The 17,915-nt window shown below is 36.2% G+C and overlaps 1 protein-coding gene across 3 annotated transcripts in view; it reads right to left on the bottom strand.

The window, feature by feature from the left end:
- Positions 1-17,915, bottom strand: part of MDGA2 (MAM domain containing glycosylphosphatidylinositol anchor 2) — a 568,076-nt gene that overhangs the window by 504,288 nt on the left and 45,873 nt on the right. The gene's annotated exons all lie outside the window — the stretch shown is intronic.

Below are 17,915 nucleotides of genomic sequence, written 5' to 3'. Positions count from 1 at the left end.
TACAGCATTTTGATTTTCCTCCTCAGCATTTTAACTGCTGTTATGACTATTCAAATATCTGCATGTTGCCTCTTTTAATATGATTAAAAGAGCAGTTTTACACTGCTTATTTTTGGGGGGGAGATTTGTTTGAATGAGATGCAGGCGAGAAATATGAAATAACAGAAAAATTTAACAGTGATGGCCAAGTTATCATTCACAGTATCATTACTGATCTATCATCTCTCTTTATGGAACCAGTCCCTGGTGCCCAAAAGATGCTCTAGAACCCCAATGACAGGTAAACAGACAGTCATTAATATTTTTAGCATTCTACTCTATTTTAAAAAGTATTAGAATCACTTAGTTTGCTTTCCCTCTTTTTTTTTTTTTGAAAGCCAAAATTCATCTGCAAATTATCCTTCACTTCAACATCTTACTCAAAGTTAATTTATCTAGTCTACTCCAATAAGATCAGGATTTATAAGCCTTTTCCAATTCCTCCCTGCCATCAGTCAGCCATTGTGGAAAGGGCAAATACAATGGAAAACGGAAAACCAAGCTTTAAATGCACTTGTAGCCTCAATGTGTAATGACTGAGAGGCAGTTTTAACTGCAAATCACAAAATCCACTAAAACGTGCTTTCATTTAAAGAAGAAATCCCAACTCTGTAGCTGTGCAATCCAATTACAAGGTTTTATATGTAGCAGAGGGAAGAGAGTAGGATGAAAACACAGCTGAGATGCCAGAAAAAAACAAGAAAGCCTTTTGTTTTCTCTCTTTCTTTCAGGACACTTGACTTAATTCAGGCAATAATAAATTAGGTGTACATGTTTGCACAAGTGTAAGAGGAATGATTTTTTTCCTGTGATTTCCCGTTTTTAAACGACTTGAATGTTTTCACATTAATTGAATCTTGGTCAAGAGGATAATTTTGGCAAGAAAACAAGCTTTACATGAAAGTCTCCGAATTTCTAAATGGGTGCAGAGGGAAGAAGCCCCCTGAAACTTTGGACAGCTTCTGTTAGCCATGGGAGAACAAAAGTTAGCTCTTCAATGGTCTAATTTGCAGTAAACCTTATTGGAGTCACCAGAGGCAATTACTTCCCACACGCTTCAAATGCTGATAATACCAAATTCAGAGTTAATCGGGGATGGGCACCTTTTTAATGGTTTGGACTACCAGCTCGATAAGCCCCCATTGTGAACAATTATGAACAATGAACAATTGTGAATTATTGGAGATGACATTTAAAACACCTTAGAAGGAGAGAGGCTTCATTCCCATGGTAATGACGTGTGACAAACAAGTTTCTTGAATGACTGTTTTCTTTTCGAAAGTACAGACTGGAATGCTGCACTAAACTTTGATTGTTCTTATGTTCTTATGTTGAAAACATCCAGTATTTCTGAACTTGATTTTTGCAGTGCATTATATGTGGGATGGTTTCTGAGCCTCTGCCTTTCCTGTGGAAATGAATGGCAGTGAAAGAAATCTACCATCTTCACTCAGGGATGTTGCCAAAAAAATCCTCCATTTTTTTTTTCACATAATAAATAGATCAAAAGTTCTTTTTAATCCAGCCCAGGAACAAAATGTACCAGGAACATCCAATTATTCAAAAAGAAACAAATATATTGCACATATTGGAATTTGGAATGCTAGTGCAAAGGATAACTGATGAGTATTGGCAGCATTTTTCTTGTTTAAAGAAATATTTAAAAATATGTTTATATATTAGTTTAAACCCCATTTCTCCCTGCAGTCCAAAATCAAATGGCCCTTGGAGCACTACATCACGTGATTTATCTCAGTGCCTAAATCTGTTCTATCTTCTGGGAAGTTCATGGATGAGCAGTGATTTGAAGCCACATCCATCTCTCCAATTCAACTGTGATGCTTTGTTCACTAGACCAGAACAGGTCTCATCTGTTTGCCCAGAAGGTAGTTTCACAAGTTACATTTCCCCCCAACAAGGAACTTAATCTCTACTCTCCTAATGATATGGAATTCTAACCAAAAGAGCAACACAACTGACTTGCTATTGATTGGCACTAAACCAGTCACCACCATGCACAAAAAATATGAATCTTGAATACAACTGTAGCAGTAAACACTTGCTATTCTCCATTATGACAATTTACTATAATCCATTCAAATGTTATAAAATTTGTCTTCTTCTGGAGAAAAAATGTAATCTTACATTCCAAAATATGTTGATATTAAGAAAGAAGTAAGTTAGATCTCCAGCAAATCAATAGATATACTGGATTCATATGTGACCTAAACAATGACTTGTTTAATAAAGGTATGAATAAGGAAATGTTTGATTTTACAGAAGATTCTAAACCTCAACCAAATTGTATTATGGTACACTGCATAAGAAGTCATAGAATTATCAATCAATGAGTCCTAGTGTGTTTGTTCAAAAGTTTTCCTGAAGTAGAAACTTAGAAAGCAAATTTAGAGTAGAGCATATTTTGGATGAAGAAGCCATGTTGAAATGAACAAACTTATTTTAGATATAGCAAATAGGACAAAGGCTTGCGAGGGCAGTCTGAGATTTACTCTATATTCCCCTTTGTGTAAGTAACAAATCCAGAACCAACATTCCTTGGTTACATACTTTAAATAAATATACATACTATATCTACATCTAATTCTAATACATGCATGCATACATACATACATACATGAATGACATCCCACAAGGTATTTTTAACTGATAGGCAACTTAATAATTAGACAGTCATATTAAAAATCTACAATCAGTCTGTCCTTCTAACAAATGGAGTTTTCCACTCAATGTGTAGCCCCGGATACCCGTTTAGGTCAGAAGAAGAAAAAATATGGCATAGCCCAACCCACCTCTCCATCTAACTAACCCAATCTTCTGAAGAATGCTAGGGAGTAGACAATCATTGGGTGTGAATCTTGTAAAATCTTGTGAAAATACTCCAAAGCAGGAGAAGATGCCATTAGGATAAAGAGAAGCTAAAAGGAAACCCTCCCTTAAATTCAGTTCTGGTACCTTCATGGACATGTCTATCTGGACTTCTTGGCAAGAATACAGAAATAGTTTATCATTACTTCTGAAATTCCTTTTTTCCCACCTACTCTATCACCCAGGAATTTCTTGATAGTTTCCTATTTAAATAGTAATTAGGAGTGATCATGCTTAATTTTTTATGCTCACCCAAACCTGACTAGATGCTGCCATCTGCTGCAACATGGGAGGACAGAGCGAAGTCAACAAATGAATTCTATTCCTTTGACTGTAGAATGATGCCACAGTTTCAGAAAAGCACATATGATATTCAGAGTTCCATGTGCATTCAATAAATTAGAATATGATACGTAAAATCATTAGGAACATCAAAGCATTTTCAAAATAGTCTTCACATCATACATTGGAAAGGCAAGCAGAGAAAATTTCAAGTCAGAATGCAACTACCACTTTTTGGGCTCCTCTTGACCTCACCTCTGGATGAGATCTTCCAGGTATGACTGAGTTAAATGATTCATTACTCACCCTGGACATTTTCTGAGAGTTTGAAAAGTGCTATTCCTTCATGCCATCAATTTTTATCTCTGAACATTTTCAAAGCCTTTACTACGAGAAAATGTTACCCTCATTTTGAACTGACCTCTGCTTTCCTTGGTAATATTCCCTTAATAGCCGGATCTTATTGCTGCCATTGTGTCTAAGTCATAATTTTATTTGCTGTGTTCCTCCAAACTGGTTGGGAATTTATTATTTTCACAAAAACCTATCTGGAAGAATTATGAATGGGTGCCCCTAAAACTCTATTTTCAATTGATTAAATCAAATGTGAGAAACTTTGTCACATCCAAAATTCTAACACCATTCCCTAATTCCATATAGATCCATACGGATTATTTTCCCCAACCTTCTAGAAAAGAGTGGCATGGAAACGTGTTCCATTCGCTTTTGAAACATTTAAAGACAGGCACATTATTCCTACTTGGGTTCTTAATAATTTGGCCAGATTATAGAGGTAGTCCTTGATTTATGACCACAATTGGGACTAGAATTTCCATTGCTAAGCAAGATGGTTATTAAACGAATTGCATCCATTTTTACCACCTCTGAAACACTGCAGTTGTTGTGAATCACACCATTGTTAAGCAAATGAAGCTTCTCCCATTGACTTTGCTTCTCAGAAGCCAGCTGGACAGGTCACAAATGGTGATCACATGACCCCAGAATACCGCAACCATTATAAATACATGCTGGTTGCCAAGTCCCCAAATTTTGATCATATGATTGTGGAGATACAGCAATGGTTGTAAGTACAAGGGCTAGTTATAAGTCACTCTTTTTAGTACCATTGTAACTACAAATACATTTTAACTAAAAAGGAACACAGTGGCTCAGTGGCTAAGACACTGAGCTTGTTAATCAGAAAGTTTGGCAGTTTGGCAGTTCGAATCCCTAGCGCTGCATAACGGAGTGAGCTTCCATTACTTGTTCCAGCTTCTGCCAACCAAGCAGTTTGAAAGCATGTAAAAATGCAAGTAGAAAAATAGGGACCACCTTGGTTTTAATTGACTTGGAATGTTAAGAAGAAGAGATTCAAATAAGAAATTGATACTAATCAACTTTGACATTAATAGGCTATTTCCAGCTGAAAATAAAGTGTCAAAAGGATAAAGATTCTTGGATAATTTAAAACTTTTATCAAAAAAAAAGAAAGAAAGCAGAGGAGGGAAAAAGGAAACAAGAGGGTGGAATCTGGAAAATGGAGGAGACCACCTGGAACTTAAAAAAAATGATAGTGGAATTTTAACAAGGCTTGCAAAAGATACATTGTAGCTGAAATTTTGTTACAAAATAACGAAGCCCTTGGAAAGAAAAAATGAGAAAAGAAGCAAGAAACAGTTTTGGATGATTGGATGATTCCTGGAGTTTTGGATGGTGGATCCCAATGAAACAAAGCAAAATCAATTGGGGGTTGTTTAGTTTTTTTTAAATGGCATCACTCCTTGAAGAGTTAAAAATGAGACTGAAAGAACAAAAAGATGAAGCACAAGAGGGGAGAGGATCTTTTGGCTTCGTATTTCAATGTTTAGAAATGGAGATTTTGAACTATGAAAAACAAGAAGAAACGCTGGCAGAACAAGAAGGGAGGGACAAAGAAGAAGCCATCTTTAATGACCAAGCAATTTTAAGCAGGGTAAAAAAGGGAAAGGTGGGAAAGGGAGTTAAAAACTTAAGCACTGAAGCAACAACCCCTCAAAAAGAGTAATTTGAAAAGCAATCATAATATCAGGAAGAAGCAGAAGGGAGGATCACAGAAGGGAGAATCAGATAGAAAGGGGAATGTAAAGGGGAGGGAGAAGAAGAGAGGGAAGAGGAAAAGGAAAAGAAGCTATAAAAGACAGAAACAAGATATAGCGGTACAGGAAAAGTGTACAAGAATAAAGGTATAAACCTATTTAAAAGACTCAGAGACAATGGTTAAAATTTAATTTAAGGAGAGGATTCTGCAAAGGTGCACAGGATAGAATTGTTATATTAGAAATAGAAAAGGGCTAGAAAATATGTTTAGATGATTAAAATGATAGGCAAATTTGTATTGATGTGTAATGGAATATTTGTCTGTAAAGAGAAGAAGGCTCTCAATGATTTAAAAAGAAAGTTTAAAAAAACTGAAAAGAAACATGTATAGGTATGTGTTATAAAATAGAGGTTACAAAATGAATGTTATAACTGTAAAGGGATACAAAGGTGTCACACTCCAGTCTAGTAATTACAGGGAAAAATTACAGGGAAAAAGATATGTAATTGAATTAAGAAAGGAATGAGATAATTTAAAATAAGGGAAAAGCTATTGAAAAAATTGTGAAAATAGTTATAAGATATGGATTAGAATATATAAGATAAATATGTATTGAGTTTATGTCTATATGGAGAAGTGATAACCTGGGGGCATGCTGTTCTCAAAAAAAGATATTTTATCTGTATTTGTATGTTTTGTGAAAACTTAAATAAAACTTTTATTAAAAAAAGATTTGGTTTCTTCCAAATTCTCTGAGTGTTTGCTGCTTCTTAATTTTAACTTTGCGATCTGTGACAGTTAAACAAGAATGTTTTAAAAGAGCACATCACAGAGGTAAAAATAACTACATGTCACCTGGAGTTTCTCATTACTTCCTGTTACTTCTGGAAGTTTTGTGCCTATATTATTCATCTTGCTTCTTTAAAAGAACAAAAGGAATGGGGGTGGGGGCGGATGAAGTAAACAGTAAAATTAACTCCAGGAGTTTACAACCTTTTCTTCTGGCATTGTGAGACCTAAATATAAAAATGTTCTTTCTAATTCCAAATATCCCACTCGATATAAAAACATAGCTACTATAAATGAAATACTTTTTGCAGATGTGCACACCAGGTGTAATTCAGCAGAAGATATCCATCTTCAGAAGATAAGGAAAGGGGAAAGGAGAGAGGGGAAAATTTTCATAGAGCTAATCTTTAAACTTTTTAAAGCAATAAAATGTCTAAAATGACAACTTAATGTCAGATTGACTGCATTTTTGGAGTACTTTTACCATAACTAAGGATCTGCCTCTCAGAATATATTCAGGAACTGGAATAGAGTTAAGTAACAGCCAATGAGAACTGAATGGAGGCCTGAAGCTTAAGAGAGAGAATCTGGACATGGTTTATCTCTGTTCTGAGCTCAGCTCTAAAATGGAAGAGAAACTAACTTGCCTTGCTTGCCTCTGAACTAAAGTGGAACTGATGTCTGTTTCTGAGCTCCAAAGTTGCTGTTCTGTTCTGAACCTGTAACATTTCTGCTTCTGTTTGAGTTTTCCCCATGCTGGAGAAATCTACAACTGGTATTATGAAATTTACTTTATATATTTATAAAGAAGTTAAATCAAACCTCAGCCATCTTTGTTTACTTTTCTGGCACTGAATTTACTTTGCAATACTCTGAAAACTGCCTTGTTCAAATTTTACACAAGGAAAATACATTAAAATGTCAGAGATATGCAACCTACCTCTGCAGTTGGAACTGATCCCTCAAAATGGCAAAATGACTGTGGGCTTTAGCTAAATAGCTATCTTGGAGCCATCAGGATACTGGTGAATACTGGTGGATACATGAAGAAATTCATGTAGTTTTCTTGCCAAGATTTTAAGATGTCACCACTGTCCACCTCCTAGTAACTAACCCAAAATCAACCAGCTCGATTTGTGCCTGAGAAAGAACTAGCACTAAGGCTCTTGTAATTTCTAGCCAAACAATTTAAATCACTATATCACTGGTGTCAAACTCGATTATGTCACATGACATATCATTGGGGAGTTGGACTAGATGACCTACAAAGTCCCTTCCAATTCTAATTGTCTGTTATCTGTATCATGACTTTTTTTGCCTTTATGGAGCCAAGGTTGCATGTGGCCTGCGGATTCAGCCCCAGGGGCCGCCAGTTTGACAGGTCTGCATTACACAAAATTGCCTCAGTATATTAAATAAGGGTCATAAAAGTGGTTTCTGATGTCTATATTTGTTAAGATTCTTCTCAAAAGACTGGAGCAAGATCTAGATTCGTTAAGACTCTGATTGGAAATCCTGAAGTAGAACTTGTGATAGATCTACTTGGAGCTGTTTCTCAGTATAGAGGGATCTTTTTGTGGGACTGAATTACCTATCAGTCATGTCCTAGAAGGTTGTAAGTAGAGTTTCAACAAGGATTTGGGAGAGACTGGGTCAGTGGGAGCTAATTTTCAAGGTTTTTAACATACATGTTTTCTTTCTAGATGGATCAGTGTGGCAGCCTTGAAGTCTTGTGTGACATTGGATTGCATGAAACTTCCAGTACCAATTTACAGTACCCATTTTAGGGGGAAAGTGTATATTTTGTTGTGTGATGTAATGTTGGACATCAAATTGTGTGATGTGATATTGGGCACCAAACCATCAGAAGGCAGGACAGGAAACAATGTATGGAAACTAATCAAGGAAAGAAGCAACCTGGAATTAAGGAGAAACTTCCTAAGAGTGAGGACATTAACCAGTGGAACAGCTTACCTTCAGAAATCGTGGGCGCTTCATCACTGGAAGTTTTTAAGAAGAGACTGGAAAATCACTTGTCTGGAATGATATAGGCTCTCCTGCTTATGCAGGGGGTTGGATTAGAAGACCTCCAAGGACCCTTCCAGCTCCTATTCTAATTCTAATTCTATTCTAATTCTAGATGGCCTGTGGTACATAAAACAAGCTAGTTGTCAGGGTTCCTGCAGTTGCTCCAATGAAATCATGAGTCTTGAGCCACACTCCCAAAACTAAAGAGGATTTATTTGAAGGTAACTTTCTAGTCTGGCACTAATCTGGGCATAGCCAACTCTGAGATACGTAATTCATTGTCACCCTTTATCCCCCTTTTCCACCCACCGCTCTGGGTGTATCATCCAGTAAAAAAAATGTCCATGGCCAAGAGTCATCAATCATACTCTCCAATTAGATTTTTTCATGGCAGAAGCTTCAGCCATCTAATCAGTCTTAGAAGAAAATATGAATGGAATGTACTTTCGATTTACCCTGTTGCCTGCTCTTTGAAACTCCCTCCTTCTTTCTGTTGTCAACAATAAAATGTGTATACAAAATGTTTTATGAGTTGACACTAGTTTCCATATGTGTGCTATACTCCCAAGGTTCCTTTGCATTTTTTTTCAAATAATTTTCAAACAATTGATGAAAATGACATTTTAAAAAAGAAATGTCAAAGGAGAAAAAATGTTGGTGATTCCCTTTCGGTCGTTAGATAAAAACTGGGGGCGATATATGAAAGAGCTAACTTTCACTATAAATTGGTGTTCTGCAGCCAAACCTGGTTTTTCAATGGTTTAGATACATCCCAAAGAATCAGAGAACTTTTCACTTCGGGCTCATTCCAACCAGAAAGTATAGATACTTTCTGGAACATGGAGGCTGCAAAAATTAATATACTGAATAATAACCACCATCCAACTCATTCCCCCTTGTATTTTGCAGCAGAAAAAGAAGAAATCACTGAAAAAAATGGAAGCACTTGAAAAATGAAATCTCCTTTTCAAAGAATAAGTTTTCATGGGAAAAGAAACTTTCAGAAAGGGAAAGATTGATTTGGATACTTTTTTATTTAATGAACTACAGATTCAGTCTGATTTTATCATGGTAAAGCTGCTATGTCAATTATTTTAATTGCATGTGCTTTTACTTGAGGAATCGTATAAAAAACCTGACTGGGTCTATTTTTGGATACACATTCACACAAAACAAATGGCAGAGAAAGAATAATCTTTTAGATATGTCTTTGGAGATATATCTGATGGCATTCATCAAATGCTGATTGGAAGAAGACAAAATGAAGAACTTCATAAAGCCTTAGTAAGACTAGAGTACTGCATCTAGTTTTGGTCACCACATTATAAAAAATATGTTGAGACTCTAGAAAAAGAGAAGAGCAGCCAGGATGATTAGGAGACTGGAGACTAAGGCATATAAAGAACCGTTACAAGAACTGGGTTTGGCTACTTTAGTGAAGAGAAAGACCAGGGGAGACATGATAGCAGTCTTCCAATATTTGAGGGGCTGCCATAGAGAGGAAGAGGTCAAGCTATTTTCTAAAGCACTCAAAGGCCAGACAAGGAATAATGGATGGAAACTGAAGAAAGAGAGATTTAACCTGGAAATAAGGAGAAACTTTCTGACAGTGAGAACAATCAACCAATGGAACAGCTTGCCCTCAGAAGTTGTGGGAGCACCATCACTTGAGACCTTCAAAAAGAGATTGGACTGCCATTTGTCAGAAATGGTGTTGGGTCTCCTACTTGGGCAGGGGGTTGGACTAGATGACCTATAAGGTCCCTTCCAACTCTGATTATCTGTTATCTGTTATATGACCATAAACAACCTGTGCAATAAATTGCCACATATGTGGTGAAGGCCACTAACAACGATGGTTTAAAGAGACCCCACTAATTCAGGGTGGGCAAGTCTAAGAAGGGCTATCAATCTTGTTGACTCAGTATCCCTCCATGTTTAGAGAAGCAGGGTTTTAGATCCTATTGTACAGGTAATCCTTGATTTATAACAGTTCGTTTAGTGACCATTCAAAGTTACAACAGCACTGAAACCAGATTAATTTAACAACCATGAATTGCAGTGATTCACTTAACAAATGTGGTGAGAAAAGTCATAAAATGAGGCAAAACTCACTTAACAAATATCTCATTTAAGAACATAAAGTTTGGGCTCAATTGTGGTTATAAGTTGAGGACTACCTGTAGTTGAAGGAGAACATCAGTAGAATAGAGCTCTGTTTCTGTTCTCCTGTTTGTAAACTTCTCAAAGACTTATGACAAATGCTGGATTCAGAAGATCCTCAACTTGATTCAGCAGATCTGTGTGTTTGCAATGCTCATCCAACTGAAAATCACAGTCCGGAAGAAAAGCTATGCCTCTTGAATTTGGCTGAAATAAATTAGAACTAACAAAGAAAACAGAGGAAAAGTGCATGGATATAAATTAATAGGTGTCCTAAGGCCCTATTCATAACAATCAACTTCTCCAAGGGGAACAAAAACAAAGCAAAAATATCACCATAACAGTAAGGCCAAAATAGCTTCTTAACACCTAAGTTCCATTTTCAAGAGAAAAGCAGCTTTGGTTATTTTTATAGTGCTGAACATAAGCTCTGACACTGATCATTAAGTGTAATAATTAGACTGGTTTTCTGTTACAATTTTAGCATTCAATCACAATTAGTCAGAATGGATCAGGGCTAAACTAAGGCAATACTATTATCTTCCCTTGGAAGCACAGCTTTCTGAAGACGGAATGAAAATACTCAAGAGGATGACACCCTTAATGTCTGCACTATGCAGATAATACTCTTTTTTAAAAAAAAGTATTTCTAGTTAAGTAGGATCAAGCACGGAACAGTAATAGATGAGAATTATTAGTCCTACAAGATGGAAATTTCTGGCCTGAAATTTTATTTATATGTGCGTGCACACACGCACATACACACTATATCGGATTAAAAGACCTCCCAGGTCTATTCAAATCCTTTTATTCTATGTTCTAATTTCTTAAAGGCAATCATACAACTGATTTTGTCAAGAGTTAAGAGAATCATGCTTTTTTTTTTCATGGAGAACCATCTGAGCCCCAATCTTGGTTTAGTCTTAAGACTTAGGGGAGTCCGTTTATACATAAGGAAACAGTCAAAACTTCAACACAAAAACAGCAGTGTCTTTCAATGTATGTGTCAGCCTTGGAAGCCATATTTTACTTAGAAGTTTTGAGGCTGCCACATTTAGTGAGAATTTGGGAGGGGGGATTTCATACTGAGGTAGAAGATTAGACCCAACAACATTATTTCTCAGAGTCAAGGACAAGTTTCCCTGCACCTGGAGGGGAATGACTGGAGGGATGTCTCCAGTTGGGATGAAGATTTGATTGGGCCATGTGATGGACTGATCATGCAGGGGATGGATCTTTGATTTTACTTTTGGGAAAGGAAAAGCCGGAACTTTCAGATTCTGGTTTTCCCAGATGTGCCAATATGACAACTCTAATAAAATGGAACTTTGATGAAATGATTGTCTCGGAGTATATTAGTTTGAAGTTAGTTAGTTGGAACCCTGACAGTAGGGTATGTAAGTGTGATGAAAGATCAGTATGATAGAGAGGTCAGAAGTGCTTGAACTGGACCAAAGAGACAATTCAATTTTACTTTGAACAGTCATTATTATAGAGTCACTGAAGAAATCATAAAGCATCTACTATGGTAACATTCAATGCACATTGCTTCAAGCTCTTTGCTGGATTTTCTTAGTGTTCTCAAGAACACTGGATCAGATTAAAGACCTATTTTTTGCAAGGCAAGAGAAATAAGAGAGATCCTTCTTTTTCAGAAGGAACAGTCTTAAAAACTGCCAATCACCTATTGATCTGCTGAGATTGTTGTTAAGTGAAGGAAAATAAATTTAAGAATGAGCCTGAAATAATCGAATCGCCTTGTGGACTACAAATTTTTTAGACTGGTTTCACATCATATTAAGCCATGCTTTGTTTAACAAAGTTTTACTGAATAGGTTACAAAAGGTACCAATAGAAGAGATTTTTTTAGCTCAGGGTTGAACCTCACAGTTTACAAATAATTAGGAACTAACGTCTTTTTTAGGTGGGAGAGGGCTTCAAGATGATGATACATAAACAGTTCCAAATCTGTCTTCTGATCATTTTTATTTGCTTAGAAATGATTTGGCCAAATTGAACCAGAATTACATTATAGTTTAATATAATGTGTAACCCATACTATAAAGCCCTTCAGGTGTCTTATCTTTTCCCTTTTCTCTCTTGCCCTTTCTCTTCTTTCTCTCTTCCATCCACAGCAGACTATAGTTTACATAAAGCCAGCCACAGTTTCATGGCAGATATTAATAATACAATCTCTCTCCTGATATCCCTCCCCTTTCATTTACTGAGCAAAAGCTATTGGAGGAGCAAAGCATCCAACACGTTGATGATTTATCACCATGCCACAAATAATGAAAGAGTTAGAAGTAAAATTAATAAAAGAGAAGACATTTTGGAATCTTTAGGATAAGTCCATGACAATAGGTTTTGGATTTCATCCTTTCCTTAGACCACTGTTTTTTTAACTTCAGCAACTTTAAGATGTGTGGATTTCAATTCCCAGAATTCTCCAGCCAGCATACTTCACTCTCTCTTCACTCCCTTTCACGATAGAGGTGGGCATCTTGAGTATCATACATGCAAATGTGTATGTATACATGAACATAATATCTGCTATTTGAATTAAGAAAAATAAAGAAACTAAAATGCTGTTGAAATTCTTGGATGAAGATTCAGCCCCTGGTGGGCCTTGGATACTGAAAACAAACACAATAAATGGTTGCAACCAAAGCTTCATTCAGAAGCACGTATATGGGAGAGTTTTCATTCAAATTAGAAGGATGTTTCGAGGTCACCCTTAATCTTTTGGGCTGACTGAGTTTCAAACCAAGATTTTTCCAGTCCAAGACTCCAGCCTGATCACCTTAAGGGTTGTTTAAGAGTTGCGGAAATAGTCCCTTGCCATCAAAACTCTCATATTTCAAGAGTGGATAATACTTACATGTTTTATTATATAAATAAACATGTAAGCATTGCACATGTGTGCACACACACGTGTGCATGTATACTTGTACCTTCACATCAGTGTTGACTGCCTGGATAACTCCTTGCCATTTTCTTGGCAAGATTTCAGAAGTACTTTGTCATTGCCTCCTTAGGGCTGAGAGAGAGTGATTGGCCCCATGTCACTCAGCTGGCTTTATGTTTAAAGTGGGACTAGAATTCAAGGTCCCCCTAAACCATTACAGGTAGTCCTCAACTTATGACTCCAATTGAGCCCAGAATTATAGTTGTAAGTCATGGTGGTTCTTAAGCTGATCACCATGTGACCATGACCAATTGTATAACCTTTTTTGCAGCAATCATTAAATAAACATAGTCATCATTGGGCAAATGCAGTGGTCATTAAGCAAACTCATTTTCCCCAATGGGCATTTTTTGCTAAACACTGAAAACCAATAACTGAGCGATACCGCATATGGTCATAAATAAGAGCTGGTCACCAAGTGTTCAAATCCAATCTCATGACTCCAGAAGGAGGAATGGCTGAAGGAACTTTGAAAATGGGTCATAAATAGCTTTGGGGAGGTCAGTCATAACCTTGATCATTAAATGAGGACTACTGTGCAATTCTGTTCCACTCAAGTAGCAAAGTAGTACTCAGATTTCTTTCCAAACACCCTGAGAACATAAAGGCCCATTTAATTTGTCCAGGTACAATAGCAGGCTTAGCTGTAGCTTAACAAACCATAGGATTTACAATCACATGTTCAGCTCCAAATGCTTCAGGATCAAAGTTTATTGTCAGTTTTTTCTGTTTAAGTTTTATGTAAGTTTTCACAAAACATACAAATACAAATAAAATATCTTTTTTTGAGAGCAGCATGGCCCCAGGTTATCACTTCTCCATACAGACATAAACTCAATACATATTTATCTTATACATTCTAATCCATATCTTATAACTATTTTCATGATTTTTTCAATAGCTTTTCCCTTTCTTTACTTCTTTTTCTATTTTTTAAAATCTTTCTAATCAATGTTTTTATACTTTCGTCTATCGTGTTTACAATTTCATATTATCTTTTCTCATAAAACAAATTTTCCCCTGTAATTACCAGACTGGAGTGTTAACACCTTTGTATCTTTTTTCAAATCTTATTTAAAAAATTAAGTTACATCCTTACAGTTATAACATTCATTTTCTAACCTCTATTTTATAACACATACCTATTTTCAATCGAATTCTGCTTGGTACATTCCCTTAAAATACACACTAAATTCTTAAAAGAAAAAAGTATATATGTATGTATGTATGTGTATATATATGTGTGTGTGTGTGTGTGTGTGTGTGTGTGTGTGTGTGTGTGTGTGTGTAGATATGTATAACAATAGTAAATTGAATAATTGTTCTATTCAAGTACAGCTCTGCCATTAATATTAATAACAACCTTTTACATTTCTATTTCTTTGAACAAACATTACCTAGTAATATCAGTTGTCTTTCACTTTAATCATCTATATTTCATATTTTATTTATTACTGTCTTTAAATAAAAAACCAAACAATAATTATTAACAGTAGTCAATAAAGTTATTATTATTATTCAAGTTCACCTTATCAACTGATAAAAATCTTCCATGTTTCTTTTCAGTTTTTTTTAAATGTTCTTTTTAAATTATTGAGAGCCTTCTTCTCTTTACAAATAAATAGAAATTACTACACATCAATATAAATTTTTTCTATCACTTTAATCATCTAACATATTATATAACAATGCTATCCCATCCACTTTTGCAGAATCCTCTCCTTATGTTAATTTTTAACCGTTGTCTCTGTGTCTTTTAAATAGGTTTATACCTTTATTCTTGTATACTTTCCTGTACCGCTATATCTTGTTTCTGTCTTTTGTAGCTTCTTTTCCTTTTCCTCTTCCCTCTCTTCTTCTCCCTCCCCTTTATATTCCCCTTTCTATCTGATTCTCCCTTCTGTGATCCTCCCTTCTGCTTCTTCCTGATATTATGACTGCTTTTCAAATTACTCTTTGGGGGGGGTTGTTGCTTCAATGCTTAAGTTTTTAACTCCCTTTCCCACCTTTCCATTTTTTATCCTGCTTAAAATTGCTTGGTCATTAAAGATGGCTTCTTCTTTGTCCCTCCCTTCTTGTTCTGCCAGCGTTTCTTGTTGTTTTTCATGGTTCAAAATCTCCATTTCTAAAAATTGAAATACGAAGCCAAAAGATCCTCTCCCCTCTTGTGCTTCATCTTTTTGTTCTTTCAGTCTCATTTTTAACTCTTCAAGGAGTGATGCCATTTTTTTAAAATGTAAACAACCCCCAATTGATTTGTTTTGTTTCATTTTTTTAAGTTCCAGGTGGTCTCCTCCATTTTCCAGATTCCACCCTCTTGTTTCTTTTCCCTCCTCTGCTTTCTTTCTTTTTTTAATAAAATTTTTAAATTATCCAAGAATCTTTATCCTTCTGACACTTTATTTTCAGCTAGAAATAGCCTATTAATGTCAAAGTGGATTAGTATCAATTTCTTATTCGAATCTCTTCTTCTTAATGTTCCAAGTCAATTCAAACTGTCAATGTGAGAGGGGAAAAAAAAATCCTGTTTCCTTTCCCTTTCTTTTTCGCCACTTAAGATCTTTTTTAGGAATACTCTTAGTTTTTAAAGTTCAGGTTCCAGCTACCTTAAATAGGTGTTCTCCATTCAATCCAGTCAGTCAAACTTTCTCCTTTAAACTTCCTCCTGCATATTCTTGTCCGGTGGAGTTCTTCTTTGAGGTGGCCATTTCTGACCACCGCTGCAACCACCTTTGGGAAAGGGAGTAATGGCCTGCCGAGGAGCAGAGAAGTGGCTCTCCTCAACCCCGCTGATGGCTCCCCCTTCTTCACCACCTCTACGGGGTGGCTTCAGCCCCAAATCTGTGTGGCTCGGGGCGCTCCAGGGGTGAGCATGGATCAAAACCACAAATGGTCATGATTTCGGGCCGTCGCCGAGGAAGCCCAAACTGGAAGTCTACTGTCAGTTATTAAAGTAAGATTTACTAGCAAATTGGGGGGGAAAGCATGATGCATGGCCTCGACACAAAATGGGGAAAATATTATTTTTCCATTATTTCAAATAAGACAGGGAGATAAATTCAAACCACATAATAACCACAACACCTTCCATACTTCAGATACTGCATGAAATAGCCCAGATGTACTCACTGGAATTATGAATATTTTCCACCAAATTTGTTTGCCTGCAATGTCATGTTTGCAATCTTTATTTAGAACTTACATAAGCGGGTGCTTATTTTAAACATTAAACCTCTAGAGTTTTAAAATCAGATCTCACGGCATTGTGAAGGAAAGCACTTTCTTTTCCTTAAAATAATCCCAATTTGATTCTACTATTATGGAGACTGAAGAAAGAAGGGAGAAATAGTAGCTCAAAACTGATTTCCCTGGAAAATATATATGTTTCAAGCTCCTATGCTTGCTGAGGCTCTGCACAGCAATTGTGTTCACAATATGCTATAAAAAGCTAAGATGCTGTTATTCCTTCAATGTTTGCTAGCAGCATTTATTTAGAGCTTCAAGTGAAGTGGCATGGGGCTTCTTTCTTAATTACTGTGCTACAAAGAAGGATTCTGTACAAATCAGATTCTATCTTTTCTTGTTTTTTTTTCCTGACTTGGTAAAGTTACTATAAGTGAAACTCAGTTGTTAGAGAGAACAAGGGGAAGGGTAAGAAACTGTGGCCAGATACCAGCAAATTCCAGAGGGCCTAGGAACAAGCACCTCACAGGCTATTTAAGTGGCATAGTTGAGGTCTCAGTTGTGATCTATTTATTTATTTATTTTTATTTATTTGATTTGTCAATCGCTTACAAGATAATAGGTATAAGTATAAACATAGTTATGAACACATGAAATGGATACATATAAGAAAAATAAATGAAACAATAGGACAGGGATGATAGGCACATTGGTGCACTTATGCACGCTCCCCACAGACCTCTTAGGAAAGGGGTGAGGTCAATAGTAGACAGTCTAAGGTTAAAGTTTTGGGAAGAAACCACAGAGTCAGGGAGAGTATTCCAGACATTGACCACTCTTTGCTGAAGTCTTATTTCCTGCAGTCAAATTTAGTGCGTTTACCTTGAGTTTATATCTATTGTGTGCTCTTGTATTGTTATGGTTGAAGCTGAAGTATTCATTGACAGGTAGGACATTGCAATGTATGATTTTATATACTGTATTTAGATCGGACCAAAGGCGGTGTAGTTCTAAGTTTTCTAGGTCTAGAATTTCAAGTCTGGTGGCAAAAGTAGAGGAGTAGAGGAGTAGAGAATTCTTCTTGTGAAATATTTCTGGACTTTCTCAACTGTGTTAATATCAGATACGTAATGCAGGTTCCAGACTGATGAGCTGTATTCGAGTATTGGTCTAGCAAATGTTTTGTATGCTCTAGTTAGTAGTGTGATATTACCAGAGAAAAAGCTACGTAGGATTAGGTTAACAACTCTTAATGCCTTTTTGGCTATGTAGTTACAGTGGGCTCTAGCACTTAGATCATTAGAGATGAGTATTCCAAGGTCCTTTACAGAGCTTGGATCATCCTCAAGGTCTTGACTATTCAGCTTGTATTTTATTTTCTGTTTTTGTTTTTTGCCAATATGTAAGACAGAGCACTTATTTCTTGAGATTTGAAGTTGCCATTTGTTTGACCATTCTGATACATAGTCAAGATCTTTTTGAAGGGTAGCAGTATTGTCT

Source organism: Pseudonaja textilis, chromosome 1 (assembly GCF_049901715.1).
Source record: "Pseudonaja textilis isolate UNSWEBS1 chromosome 1, rPseTex1.2, whole genome shotgun sequence".
Classification (NCBI taxonomy): Eukaryota; Metazoa; Chordata; class Lepidosauria; order Squamata; family Elapidae; genus Pseudonaja; species Pseudonaja textilis.
Note: the sequence above shows the minus strand (reverse complement) of the source record. Positions and strands in the feature narration are given on the sequence as shown.